Source organism: Callithrix jacchus, chromosome 11 (assembly GCF_049354715.1).
Source record: "Callithrix jacchus isolate 240 chromosome 11, calJac240_pri, whole genome shotgun sequence".
Taxonomy (NCBI): Eukaryota; Metazoa; Chordata; class Mammalia; order Primates; family Cebidae; genus Callithrix; species Callithrix jacchus.
Genome location: NC_133512.1, coordinates 19,586,320 through 19,601,878, shown reverse-complemented (window position 1 = coordinate 19,601,878; position 15,559 = coordinate 19,586,320).

The window sequence follows — 15,559 nt, the reverse complement described above, 5'->3', positions numbered from 1 at the left end:
AACAACAGGAAAATCTAGTATTGGTATCAGTTGACATGACCACCACCAGAAACAAGACATACTATAATGGTTTTCCAAACAAAAGTGCTATCTGATAGGGCTGTAGTAAGAAAATAGCATGGATTTTGTGTCTTAAACAACAGAAAGTTATTTTCTTGCTATTATGGAGGCTGACATGAGCAAGGTGCCATGGTGATTGGTTACCCGTGGTGGTCCTCTTCTGGTTTGTAGACGGCTGACCCCTCACTCTATCCTCAGGGCCTTCCCTGAGCATGTGTGGAAGGGGAGCCAGAGATCCCCACTGGTTTTTCCTTTTCTTAAAGAACACAAGATCTATTGGATTAGGGTCTCATCCTTAGGAATTCTCTTAGCCTTTATTACCTCCTTAAAGGTCCTATCTCCCACTATAGGCATACTGGAAGTTGAAGATTCAACATAGGAATGTGGAGAGCACAATTCTATTCATAACAAGTATGAATATGAACTGCAGGTCTCCAGTGACAACAATTCATAAATCAATGTAAGCTAAAAAATGACTAAAAGAAAGCACTGAGAACTGAGACCATCTCATGTCAACAGGGCTGAGTTTTAGGAATAATATGACTTACATCAACATTATTTTTTTCCAGGAAGCATATGTTTAAGAAAGAAAAAGATAAATAAGTAACTTTATGATTTGCTTCAGAAATTTTCTGTAGATAAATTTATTGGACAAAACAATCTACCCACTTGAGTTAACCATTCACACATCAAACAGTCTACTTCACAAACTTGTTTCAAGTCTCTTTCAATTCATTACCAACACACCAGGGGTTTGGTGTCTGTCCTGCTGCTCGCCCCACAGAAAGCCAGTTACTGAGACAAGTATTGCCAAGAAAGAGGCTTTAATTGGGTGCTACAGCCAAGAATATGGAGCTCAACCTCAAATCCATCTTCCTGATTGACTACAACTGGGGTTTGCATAGTAGGGAAGAAATTTAACAAAGTATAAGAAAACAGGAACTAGGGAGGGTCAAGGAAGTAATCATGATGAATGAGGCCCACCCCTTTCCCCCATCCCCCCCCACAGCTGGTGCAGTGATCTGGTGAGTTTTAGTTCTTCAATACTTTGTTGTGAGGCATAAGTTTCAAGCTTTAAGGAAAGTAGTGTCCATTTTTATGTTAATTTTTAAAAAATTATAGGACTACCAAGTTCAGTGTGCCCAACAATCCTAAACTAACATATCATGCAATTGCTCCAGTTCTAGTTATTAATTCTCTCGATCAAAATACCTGCCTTAAACCACTTTAGCCCAGATGCCCAAAGCCTTACAACTTCTCTGTGGTTCACTCTCCACTCCTGAGATCCAGCTAACACTCTTTTTAGGTTGTTTAGTTGGTGTCACTCCTTATTGTTTTACTAATGATTGCTGGAACTATTTGTGTTGGGAGGAATTCTAGTCCGTTAAGAGTATTTTGAAATTTTTCCATGATATAGTTTAGCTTCTAGTTCAATTAAAATTTCCAAATCATGACATTTCTTCACAGCGTATGACAAGAGTACATTGTTATGACAACAACATATCTATCACTATCCATTAGTAGCTTTCAACTCTCTTTTTATGGCCCCAAATCCAGAGGATAATGGATACTGCCTGAGATTACTGCATACTAGACAATAACTAGTTTTTCACTTCCACCTGTGCTCGTACCTCACTTTAAAATACCTCCATTTGAATCAATCCTGAAATGCTGAACTTAGGAAGTACAAATCACCATATTATACTTATTTACAGCCAATTGAAAAATCCATAACTTACTTTGAAGCTCAAGGTAATACATAATGACCTAAATTACAGTTCACTTACAGACTTAAAAAGTAATTAACTTACCAACAGGAGCTGGGCCTCCATCTTCATGCAACATTAATGAGGAGAATGTGGGTGGTGGGAGGCTGCATTAGGCAAAATTCTACTTTTACCCTCACCTGCCCTGATGGCAGCGGGACCCTGATGGGACCTTATCTAATAACACCTCCACTCAGAGGCAAAGAGGTGGTGAGAGTTGGAGTCCCACATTTACCATGAAGGTATCAGTGCGAACAAGGAAGGACCTAAACCTCCACCCAATTGATCCACTGAAAGCTGCCAGTAATTAATGCCCCATTTTGTCTGCATGGCATCGTTGGAGCCCAGTAGAAGATGAGCATGAAGCATCACCCCCAAGATCTCGGGCAACACCTCAGTAGAAGACTACTTGAAAACATTTAAAAGATTAAACCGAATATAACGTTTTATAATATATACAAAAAGTTCAGAATAAAACTGAATAAAATTTCTCACCATACCAAGAATCAGGAAAATTTCAACTTTCGTGAGAAAAGATAGCCAACAGATGTCAAGACTAAGATGACATATTGGAATCATGCCACAAGTGTTTCAAAGAAGCCATCATGCAAATGCTTAAGCAATCAATTACAAATCATCTTGAAACAAATCAAAAAGGATAAAATATCAGCAAAAAATAGAAGTTATATAAATTACTAAATAAATATAATGGAACTTATATAGTAGCCAAAATTAAATTTGAATAATGAAAATACCTCACCAGATGGGTCTAATAGTAGAGTGGAAATGACAGAAAAAAGAGTCATTAAACTTGAGGACAGAGCAATAGAATTTATTCAAATTGAACAACACAAAGAAAATAGAGGGGAAAAAAGGTCTCAGGAATCTGTAGAGAAAATAATTAATATTTCTATTATCAGAATTCAACAAGGAGAGAGAGAGAATGAGACTTTTTTAAAGTACATAAAGAAATTTTGCAAACTTCCCCAATTTGGCAGATGACAAAAATCTGTAGATTCAACAGGTTGACTATACCCTGAATAGGATTAACCTAAATAAATCCATACAAAAAATCACAACTGATATGCAGAAACCAGACAAACTAAACTCATGGAAGTATTCAGAGAGAAATGAGGCATTACTTATAGGGGAATATGTTTGTATGACAACTGATTTCTCATCTAAACTGCTGAAGCCAAAGGAGGTAGCACAGTAGTTTTCAAATGTTGAAACAAAATTTCAAAGCACAAAATCAATATTCAGTTGCAATACCTATCAGGCATTAAGAGGAAATAAATACAATCTCAGACAAAGGAAACTTAGGAGAATTTATAATTAGCAAACCTACCCTTAATGAAAGGCTAAAGCAAGTTGTTTAAACAGAAATGGAATGGTAGCAGTAGAATTCTTGGATCTTCAGGAATCAAAGAAGAATATGAGAATGTATAAAAATTGGTACAAAAATATAATAAATGTATCTTGCTCATGAATTTCTTAAATCATAGTTGATGGTTGAGGCAAAAACTATACTACTATCTGATGTGGTTCTCAATATATGTAAAGAAACAATGCAAGACAGTTATGTTTTAAAAATACAGGTGATAAAGAGAACTAAATGGAAGTAAATTTTCTACATTTCACATGAAATGGTAAAACATAGGTAAAATAGGCTATGATGTTACACAGATACAATAAAATACCTAGCTAAATTGCAGTTTATTTATAGAGTCTCAAGCAACTACTAAGAAAATTATACAAAGCGATAGACTTAAAAAAACATTCTTCATAAATCAACCAGGGAGGCATAAATGTATTCACACAACATATTGGAAAATTAAAAGAACTTTTAAAAAAGTGAAACAGATAATGAAATAAAATCGATCACAAACAATAAAGTGATACACCAAAGCCACAATATATTAAGAATTACCCTAAATTTAAATGGCTTAAGTATTCCAGTTAAAATATATATGTATATGCAGAGTAGGTTAAAAAAAAGTAGACTGACTTTATGCTGTTTACAAGAAATTCCCTTAAAGCACAATGACATAGGTAAGTTGAAAGTAAAAAGAAAAAGTACACTGTGCAAAAATTAATAAAAAATAAACAGAAATGGTTATATATTTTTTTTTAAAAATTCACAAAAGTGGCCCTATTAATCTCAGGTAACATAGATGCTGAAGCAAAGAAAATAACTATAGAAAAAAATTATGTATAATTACAATAAGATAAACCCAGCAAAAAGCCATAAGGAAAATCATTATATTATAAACATCTTTGCAATGAACTATAGAGCTTCAAAATAGTTACAACAAAAGTTGATAGAAATGAAAATAGAAATAGATAAATCCTTAATTATTGCTGAAGATGTCAACACCTCACCGTTAGCATTTAAAAGAATCAGTATTCTGAGACCATCCTGGCCAACATCGTGAAACCCCACCTCTACTAAAAAATACAAAAATTAGCTGGGCATGGTGGCGTGCACCTGTAGTCCCAGCTACTTGGGAGGCTGAGGCAGGAGAATTGCTTGAACCCGGGAGGCGGAGGTTGCAGTGAGCCGAGATCGCGCCACTGCACTCCAGCCTGGAGCCTGGCGACAAAGCGAGACTGTCTCAAATATATAAATAAATAAATAAAAGAATCAGTATTCAGAAAATCAGCAAAGATATAGAGCTGAACAGCACAATCAACCAATAGGTTTAAACACCCTTATAAACCCTCCACACTCCCACACCACGACGCACATTTTCTCAAAATACTGACGTAATATTCACCAAGTTGGACTGTACATTGGGCTGTAAAATGAACCTCAACAAGTTTTAGAAAACTAAAATTGTATTAAGAATGTTATTTGACCATTAGGAAATTAAAATAACCACTTGAAAATTAACAAAAATAGGCCAGTGAGGTGGCTCAAGCCTGTAATCCCAGCACTTTGAGAGGCCGAGGTGGGTAGATCACAAGGTCAAGAGATCGAGACCATCCTGGCCAACATGGTGAAAACCCATCTCTACTAATAATACAAAAATTAGCTGGGCGTGGTGGCGGGCACCTGTCGTCTGAGCTACTCTGGAGGCTGAGGCAAGAGAATCACTTGAACACAGGAGGCAGAGGTTGCAGTGAGCCAAGATCACGCCACTACATTCCAGCCTGACAACAGAGGGAGACTCCATCTCAAAAAAAAAAAAAAAAGAAAAGAAAATTAACAAAACTGTAAGTCAAATAGGCAGTCTCAAATATACAAAACTGAATGAAAATAAATATATAGCATATTAAAATATGTATGATACACATAAGGGAAAGTTACACACCAAATGCTCACAATGCAAAAGAGGACAGATCTCAAGTTAATAATCTAATTTCCTGCCTCAATAACTTCAAAAAGTAGAGAAAAAATATGAGCTAAGCAAAGAGAGGAATGGAAATAATAAAGAACAGAAATCGGTGAAATTAAGAAAAGGAAAATAATAGAGAAAACAAATATACGAAAAAGATTATTTTTTAAAAATCAAGTAAATAGATAAAGCTCTAGTAACACTGGCAAAGAATAAAAGAAGACAGAAATAGCTATTTTCAAGAATGAAATGGAAGCTATCACTACATCCTGCAGCTACTGAAAGGGTAGTAATGAAATATTATAAACAACCATACACTTATAAATTTAGCGTCTTCAAAAATTTGATCAATTCATCAAAATTCATAAAGTACCAAAACGCAATGAAGATGAAAGAGGCAATAAGCTAAGTAATTGGTCAAGGGATAAAACCACATCTAGGTGAGCCACTGCAATGGAGTCTTCACCTGGTTAAACTCACGAAAACGCACTGTCATTCTCCAAGACCTATCCATCTTCTGTACAAGCCAAATAGAAACACTGAGTGGAAATACAAAGGGAATCACCACGCTTGTGTCTTTCAAGTCCTTAATATGGCACTAATTTCTGTCATCACTCTGAGAATGCAGAACTGCTCCTGATTTACTATGTATGTTACCAGATAGAGGCAGTTCTAGGGGGTTCCAGGGCCTCTCCTGCCATAATAGCCTTCACTTGGCCAAGAGACCCATGCAGGGGTTCTGCCAGCTGCTAAGTATGTCTGCTCCAATTGTGCATCTAGAATTGGAGAAATGATCACAGGATGAGAATGGGGACCCACTGGACTGGACCCACTGTGAGGTGCACTGGAGCTAAAATTGTACTGATTAATTACCTGCCCTCCTTTCTTTTCCAAAGAGTCTCCTCACATTACCGGTAGACATCCTGCAAGGCTGGGAATTTAGTTCATCCAATCACAAGTTCAGGTACTCTATTTGATTTTCCGCAATTTTAATCGTGTAGCTACAGAAGATAAGACTCTCAATCAAAAGACACCTAGAAGATCTTAGGATATATATGTGGCACTTGAGCTGAGAATCTGATTCCCTGAGCTCATCTTTTATCTTCACCACCTTGTCCAGTAACACTAGGAGCAAACAAGCAATGTCATCATCATTATATTTCTTAGTTTTGAAAAAAATGTTCAAAACTAGAGTCACTTAGCTCTATTTCTTTTAATGATTGATTATTAGAATGTTCAATGCAGATATTTTAATATCTCTATAAACACTTCACACCATGGACTATCAGTGTTTTTTTACTACCAGAGTTATTGATGTCTTTAAATCTAATAAGATTGGAGAGCCAATTCCAGAAAATCCAGAGCCAATTAAGAAGGTGCATTTTTAAAATTCTATTGCTTTATAGCCACTCCACTCATGGTACCAATATCTATATTAATAAGGTTTCTTCAGAGAAATATAAACCATACTAGATATATGTGTATGCTTATTTTTTTACTTATAATGGGAATTGGTTCATACTGGTTCATGGTGATGCAGGCTGAGGAGTCCCATGATCTGCATGTGTAACCTGGAGAGCCAAGAAAGTCAGTGGTGTAATTGGATCTAAAGCCCAGTCTAAGTCTGAAGGACTGGGACTCATGAAAGCTGGGGGTGTAATTCAGTCTGAGTCAGAAAGCCAGAGAACTGGGAGTGCCAGTGTCTGAGGGCAGGAGAAGACAGATGCTTCAGCTCAAACAGAGAAAGTGAATTCACCCTTCCTCCCTGCCTTTTACCTCTACCTGAGTCCTCAGCACATGGGACAATCCTGTCCTCATTAGTGAGGGTGATCTTCTTTCCCTGGTCTATTGCTGATCAAATGCTCTTCTGAAAATGCCCTTACAAATACACCCAGAAATAATGTCTTACCAACTATCTGGGCATTCCTTAACACAGTCAAGTTAACACACAAATATCACCACAACAGGTTTAAGACATGAAGGAACAGTTCACTGAACAGTGTATACAGATGACACATGTTAGTTCAACAAGTTCAATATTGTTAGTCATCAAATGAATGCAAATCAAAACCACAGTAAAATACCACTGCACATCTATCAGAATGGTAAAATATATATAATAAGAATTAACACCACACGCCGGTTGTAGAGAAACTGGATCACTTACACATTGCTGTTGGAAATGGTACAACCACTGTAAAAAAAAAAGGGGGGGGTAGTTTTTGTGTGTAACCTCCACCTCACGGGTTCAAGATATTCTCCTGCCTCAACCTCCCTTGTAGCTGGGATTACAGGTACTCACCACCATACCCAGCTGATTTTTTGTGTGTGTATATTAGTAGAGACGGGGTTTCACCATGTTACCCAGGCTGGTCTTGAACTCCTGACCTCAGGCAATCCTCCCATCTCGTCCTTTCAAAGTGCTAGGATTAAAGGTGTGAGCCACAGCACCTGGCCTAGGGTAGTTTCTAAACAAAACTAACCATGTGCTTACTATACGGCCCATACATTTTGACATCTTAGATAAATGAAAGTTTATTTTTAAAAATATGCTCATCAATACATATAGCACCTTATTTTAGATAGCCAAAACCTGGAAATGCAAATATTTTTCAATGGGTGAATGGTTAAACAAACTGTGGTCCACTCATTCCAAGGAATACTACTCAGAAATAAAATAAACTTGACTTTATATAAATAACAACTTGGATGCATCTCAAAGGAACTTTTCTGAATGAAAAGACTGAATATCAAAATGTGACTCATATGATTATATTTAGTTCTCAAAATGACAAAATCATAGAGTAGGAGAACAATTTAGCAGCGGACACAGGCTAGGGAGGAAGGTAAGAAGGGAGACCGAAGGGGGAAAACAGAGAGGCAGAAGGGAGCTGTGACTATAAAATGGTAGCATTAGAAATCTGTGTGATGAACTCTGCTGTGTCTTGATTGTGTTGCTGGTTACATGAATTACACATACAAATGAATACATGAAAACCTGGCAAAATTTAAAGGTAAATGGATTTTATTAACATCAACTTCCTAGTTAGGATAGACTATATTTTTGCAAGATGTTGCAATTTGGGGAAATAAGGATTTGAGTGAAGGCACATAGGCTCCTTCTGTATTATTTCTTACAACTGCATGTGAATCTACAGTTCTTAAAAAAAAAGAACCTCTGCATTAAATATCAAATCAAGGATTTGACTGTGTCCAGTGTTACATTCTCAGAATCAGGAAAGCTGTTGCAAAAAGAAGAACAAATTAGATTGTGGCATTCTTCTTTTTTTTTTTTTGCCTGTTTGTTTGTTTGTTTGAGATGGAGTCTCACTCTCTCTCCCAGGATGCAGGGCAGTAGTGCAATCTTGGCTCACCACAACCTCTGCCTCCTGAGTTCAAGCGATTCTCCTGCCTCAGTCTCCTGAGTAGTTGGGATTACAGGCTTATGCCACTATGCCTGGCTAATTTTTATATTTTTACTAGAGACGGGGTTTCACCATGTTGATCAGGCTGGTCTCAAACTCCTGACGTTGTGGTCCACCCACCTTGCCCTCCCAAAGTGCTGGGATTGCAGGCGTGAGCCACTGTGCCCAGCCTTGTTTGTTTGAGAGGGAGTCTCGCTCTGTTGCTTAGGCTGGAGTGCTGTGACGCGGTCTTAGCTTACTGCAACCTCCGCCTCCCGGGTTCAAGTGACTCTCCTGCCTCAGCCACAGGAGGAGCTGAGATTACAGATGTCCATCACCACACCCAGCTAATTTTTGTATTTTTAGTAGAGGCAGGGTTTCACCATGTTGGTCAGGGTGGGGTCTTGAACTCCTAACCTCAGCTGATTCACCCACCTTGGCCTCCAGAAGTGCTGGGATTACAGGCATGAGCCACTGCACCCAGCCAAATTGTGGCATTCTTTAGACTTCTACTTCATGTTGTTAGTTATCAGTGGTATACACAGTCATCCTTAACTGCTGGGGAATCCATGGAGTAGAGATTTACATAGTGATACTCTCAACAGTAACAACAGCAACCACAGCTGAGGAGAAAATCAATTCCGTAACTCTCATTAGAAAAACTACATTTGACCAATAGGCCCTATAGATTATTCATAAAGCCTATTGAAGCAATATTAATAATAATAAACTGGAGCTCATTAAAGAAAGCAATAGCATTCCAACTACAGTTATCCGTGATTGTGTGCTACTAATTAATGCCAGTTTTAGTAACAAAAAACAGTACTTCCCAATGTGCCTGATACATTTATTTTCTCTCTATATATGCATATATGAAGACATTTGCTTGCAGTCATTCATAGTTTACAGAAAAAAGCCTACCAGATGGTGGAGTTTAATTTTTTTAATGTATTTCAATCTTGATAAATTAGATACTTAAAATCCATTTCACCAATAACCCCCCATAACTTTTAGAAATGATATAATTAGGTAAAGTACTAGTAAATACTCTATCAACTGTAAGAAAACAAATGTACAAGCAATAAAATTAGAAAATGGTCAGAAAACCTGATGAGACATTTCACCAAAGAATATATACATAAGTCAAACATGAGAATATGTTCACAATCATTTGCTATTTTGAAAAATCAAATTTAAAACAATTTGATGAATTTAAAACAAAGAAAATTGTGTTACATATCACAACATACCTAATCAGAATGCTAACATACAAAGTATTTTGATCAAAATACCATAATTCTGTCAAGGATGCTGAGAAACTGGATTACCCATATGTTTACAGCCACTCTGAGAGAGTATAAGGCACTTTCTGACAAAGTAAATGAGCAACCCAGAAATTTCCCACTTGGATATTTATCTCAGTGAAATGAAAAACTATATTTATACAAAACCTGTACATAATGTTCACAATACCTTTACATTTAACAGCTAACACTGGAAACAACTCACATATCCTACAAGAGATTAATTGTTGAACAGTGGTACATTCATACCATGAAAACTCACTTGGCAATAAAAGAAAGTAACAATTGATCGACACAAATACTTGGATGTATCTCAAGGGAATTACGCCAAGTTAAAAATACGTGCCAATTTCTAAAAGGTTACATACTATGTGAGTCTATCTACATAACATTCCAGAAATGACAAAATTATAGATATAGAGAACAGATTATTGTTGCAATATCTGTTGCCAGGGTTGATGGAAGCACAGAAGACTGCTGACAATGGAAATGTTCTGGGTCTTAACTGTGGTAATCAAAGGAATCTAAACGTTTGATAAAATTGCACAGAACCCAAGTACACACAAACAAAACACACACACAGGAGTATTTGAAAGACTGGTACAATCTTAAGAAGTCAAGAAAAGTGTTTCAATATCAATTTCCAGTCAGCACTATTGTATTACAGTTTGCAAGACATTACATTAGGAGAAAGTAGGTAAAGACTGTATGAGATCTCTTCATATTATTTCTTGTGACTGCATGAATCTACAATGATCTCAAAGTGAAAACTGAGAAGTAAATAACAATCTTTTTTTCTTTCTTTCTTTCTTTTTTCTTTCAGAGTTTTTTTTCTTCTTTTCTTCTTTTTTTATTGCATTTTAGGTTTTGGGGTACATGTGAAGAACATGCAAGATAGTTGCATAGGTACACATGTGGCAGTGTGATTTGCTGCCTTCCTCCCCTTCACCTATATATGGCATTTCTCCCCATGCTCTCTCTCCCCAACTCCCCACCCCCCGCTGTCCCTCCCCTATTCCCCCCAACAGACCCCAGTGTGTACTTCTCCCCTCCCTGTGTCCATGTGTTCTCATTGTTCAACACCCTCCTACGAGTGAGAACATGCGGTATTTCATTTTCTGTTCTTGTTTCAGTTTGCTGAGAATGATGTTCTCCAGGTTCATCCATGTCCGTATAAAGGACATAAACTCATCGTTTTTGATGTCTGCATAATATTCCATGGTGTATATGTGCCACATTTTCCCTGTCCAGTCTATCATCGATGGGCATCTGGGTTGATTCCAGGTCTTTGCTATTGTAAACAGTGCTGCCATGAACATTCGTGTGCATGTGTCCTTATAGTAGAAAGATTTATAATCCTTTGGATATATATACCCAGTAATGGGATTGCTGGGTCAAATGGAATTTCTATTTCTAGGTCCTTGAGGAATCGCCACACTGTCTTCCACAACGGTTGAACTAATTTATACTCCCACCAGCATGTACAAGTGTTCCTATTTTACCACATCCTCTCCAGCATCTGTTGTCTCCAGATTTCTTTAAGATTGCCATTCTAATTGGTGTGAGATGGTATCTCAATGTAGTTTTGGTTTGCATTTCTCTAATAACCAGTGATGATGAGCATTTTTTCATGTTTGTTGGCCTCATGTATATCTTCTTTTGTAAAGTGTCTGTTCATATCCTTTGCCCACTTTTGAATGGGCTTCTTTTTTCCTTGTAAATTTGTTTTAGTTCTTTGTAAATTCTGGGTATCAGCCCTTTGTCAGATGGGTAAACTGCAAAAATTTTTTCCCAATCTATTGGTTGCCAATTCACTCTAATGACTGTTTCTTTTGCTGTGCAGAAGCTGTGGAGTTTGATTAGGTCCCATTTGTCTATTTTGGCTTTTGTTGCCAATGCTTTTGGTGTTTTGGTCATGAAGTCCTTGCCTACTCCTATGTCCTGAATGGTTTTGCCTAGATTTTCTTCTAGGGTTTTTATGGTGTTAGGTCTTATGTTTAAGTCTTTAATCCATCTGGAGTTAATTTTAGTGTAAGGTGTCAGGAAGGGGTCCAGTTTCTGCTTTCTGCACATGGCTAGCCAGTTTTCCCAACATCATTTATTAAACAGGGAATCCTTTCCCCATTGCTTGTTTTTGTCAGGTTTATCAAAGATTGTATGGTTGTAGATATGCTGTGTTGCCTCCGATGCCTCTGTTTTGCTTCCATTGGTCTATATCTCTGTTTTGATACCAGTACCATGCTGTTTTGATTACTGCAACCTTGTAGCATAGTTTGAGGTCTGGTAGTGTGATGCCTCCTGCTGTGTTCTTTTTGCTTAGAATTGACTTGGCTATGCGGGCTCTCTTTAGGTTCCATATGAAGTTTAAGGTGGTTTTTTCCAGTTCTGTGAAGAAGGTCATTGGTAGCTTGATGGGGATAGCATTGAATCTGTAAATTACTTTGGGCAATAATGATCTTAAAAATTATTTTTAAAAAATCCTCTGCTGGGCTTGGTGGTTCATGCTTATAATCCCGATGCTTGGTGAGACTGAGGCACGTGGGTCACTTGAGGTCAGGAGTTTGAGACCATCCTGGCCAACATAGTGAAAGCCCGTCTTTATTAAAAATACAAAAATTAGTTGGGCCTGGTGTCACACACCTGTCAGAATCCCAACTCCTCGGGATGCAGACGCAGGAGAATCTCTTGAAACTGGAAGGCAGAGGTTGCAGTGAGCTGAGACCAAGCCATCGCATTCCAGCCTGAGTGACAGAGCAATACTCCATCTCAAAAAACAAACAAACAAAAAATCCTCAGTAAGGCCTTTTTGACCCAATTGTGATATGAGATGTCCTGGGATAAGAAAGTACTTTTACAGAACAGAGCAGAAGTCTCCAGAGGAAAAATTCCTGGTTCTCTGCTTAGTAATATTAAAGCTACCAGTATTTTTGTTGTTACTGTTTATTGCATTTTTCCAACTCACTCATTAAAGTAATGATTCTTTTACACTCAGAATCATACAACAAAAAATAAGGAAGCCTAACCTCTTTAAACATCTATACCATGAAAAGACTGAAGGCATGTTTTACTGAAATATATATGTATATATATGCCAGTATAATAATACATGTAATATCACATATAATATGTAATCTCATATACAATATATAATCTTAAAATATAATTTCACATACATATATGATTTTGAGCTTCCCACCTGCTTACTGAAGGATTCAAAAGTTATCTTGAAGGCTCACTAATAGATATAATAAGATAAAATGTCTTAAATGCTTAAGATACATAAGATAACACTGTAAGCACTTGATAAATGGCAATATTACTATCTTAATTTTTTCTATATCTAAATTGACTTCCCTAAAATGGTGTGTATTTCTTATTCTATCCTTTGAGTACAGCACACCTAAAATAGATCCATGATCATTGATAAATAGGTGGATGAAAGAACAGATATCAGAACTTTATTAGATTTTAATAGCTGGAATAATATTTAAATTAAACTAAATATACGACATTGAAAATTAAGCTTCCTAGGCCTATTTCTTTGTTGCTAAAATAAATAAAACAATTATTTCAAGTATTTTGTAATGAAAAATAATTTTGATTGTCAAATAATTAGCATAACCTGAGCTAAGGCAAAAGAAAATTAGCAATTTTGTTATCATTCATATTAACACACAAAAGTAATTTGTTAACTACCATTACTATTCTTTTATTCAAAATTTAATCTTTTCTATATGACATGTGGCAAAAACATTCCTATGGACCCTTCACATGCATGATTCCTTGGATTTGATTGTTTGACTTTCCAGATTTCACTACATTCATACAGTCTCCTGCAAAATATGAAGGGCTGAGGCCGGGCGCGGTGGCTCAAGCCTGTAATCCCAGCACTTTGGGAGGCCGAGGCGGGTGGATCACGAGGTTAAGAGATCGAGACCATCCTGGTCAACATGGTGAAACCCCGTCTCTACTACAAATACAAAAAATTAGCTGGGCATGGTGGCGCGTGCCTGTAATCCCAGCTACTCGGGAGGCTGAGGCAGGAGAATTGCCTGAACCCAGGAGGCGGAGGTTGCGGTGAGCCGAGATTGTGCCATTGCACTCCAGCCTGGGTAACAAGAGCGAAACTCTGTCTCAAAAAAAAAAATATGAAGGGCTGGCACTAACCTAAGTTATGAGTTTTCTTTAACTGCATACAAGAATTCTGGACAACATTAAGAGTCACTAGTTGACTACATAGTATGTTGGTATATCATCTGACTTCCAATAACTCCAAAACCACAAATTAAAGTTTCTATATTAAAAAGGGCATGTCTCCTTGGGTTGGAAACAAACATAATAAAAGGTTGCAAATACTACATGACACTTGCGTTTGGGAAAGACAAAGTGATTTTGTTCTAATATCTGCTTAGCTATTTTTAATACCAAAATATAATAACTACACATTAGCAAGGATAATTATTTGTTGATTTACTTGAAAAATATACTACATCTATAAGCAGATCTTAAAAATAATGCTTCTCTTTTCAAGTGATTCTCAAAGTTTACTGCATATTGGAAACCCTTACTTCCCTCTCAAAAATCCTCAGGCCTTTTCACCTCCCAGACTAATTACATTTGATTTTCTTGGGGTGAGATCCAGCCATCAGTATTTTTCAAACTGCAATGTGACTCTAAAGTGCAGCAATGTTTTAGAACTACTGAAAAAGAGCATGCTGTTTTAAGAAGCGATTTTAATTTCAGAGTAACCAGAAATCAGCTTCTTATTCAAATTAATGAGAAAAGAAAAGCAGGTGCCAATTTCTCCTCATTTAAAAAACAAAGGAGGTATATCATACCGGAAATGCAAGAGAAGAATCTTGGCCAAAAGTGACCAGTAATTGAAAAACTCAATAAAGCATTAAATGTAATTAATTTCAAAGTTGAGGAGATTGAGACTCTGAATTGGAAAGTGTTATATATGCCAGAGGCTGATATAATTCAATGTTAGTGCTGTTGGGCTTCTGAACTTGCAAGAAGCAGGCTTGCTCAGTTACTTCTGTAGAAATACAGAGTTCTTTTAATTACTGAAAACCCCTCTTTTCTTTGCCTTCTTATTACTGCAATACTATGCCATGAAAGGTTTTGCAAATTTAGATCTTCCTTATTTGAAAGACTTATGGAACAAGTGGAAAAAAATTGTTCTACCAAAAGAAAGGACCAATGCATGTTTTCAGATACTGATAGCAAAAGACAAACAAAAATAATTCTACAAAATTTATTTTCATACGAACTTTAAATGGGATTGTACGGTTTTGTTCACTTCCGTCACTAAAGTTTTCCTTCGATATGTTTTTGTCGGAAAAAAAATCTTGTTTACAATGATACGTAGCCATACACAAAGAGAAAACACAAAGCCTCCTAGTTTAGGATACAGGTTGGGATCCATGTCTTAATTGACTCCTGTAGGACATTCTGCTATTTCATGCTACTTCATGTCCCCAGCAATAATCAGTTTTCTGAAATCAGTGATAATCGTTTTATTTTATTGGGAGTGTTTTTGTAGCTGTAAATATATTGCTCAGTTTTTCCTGCCCTAGAATTTTAAATACATAAAACTGTAACATATATATTATTCTGTGACTGGTTTCTTCTGCTCAGGGCGATATTTATGGTGTTCATCCATTGATTCCTTTAGAAATAGTTCG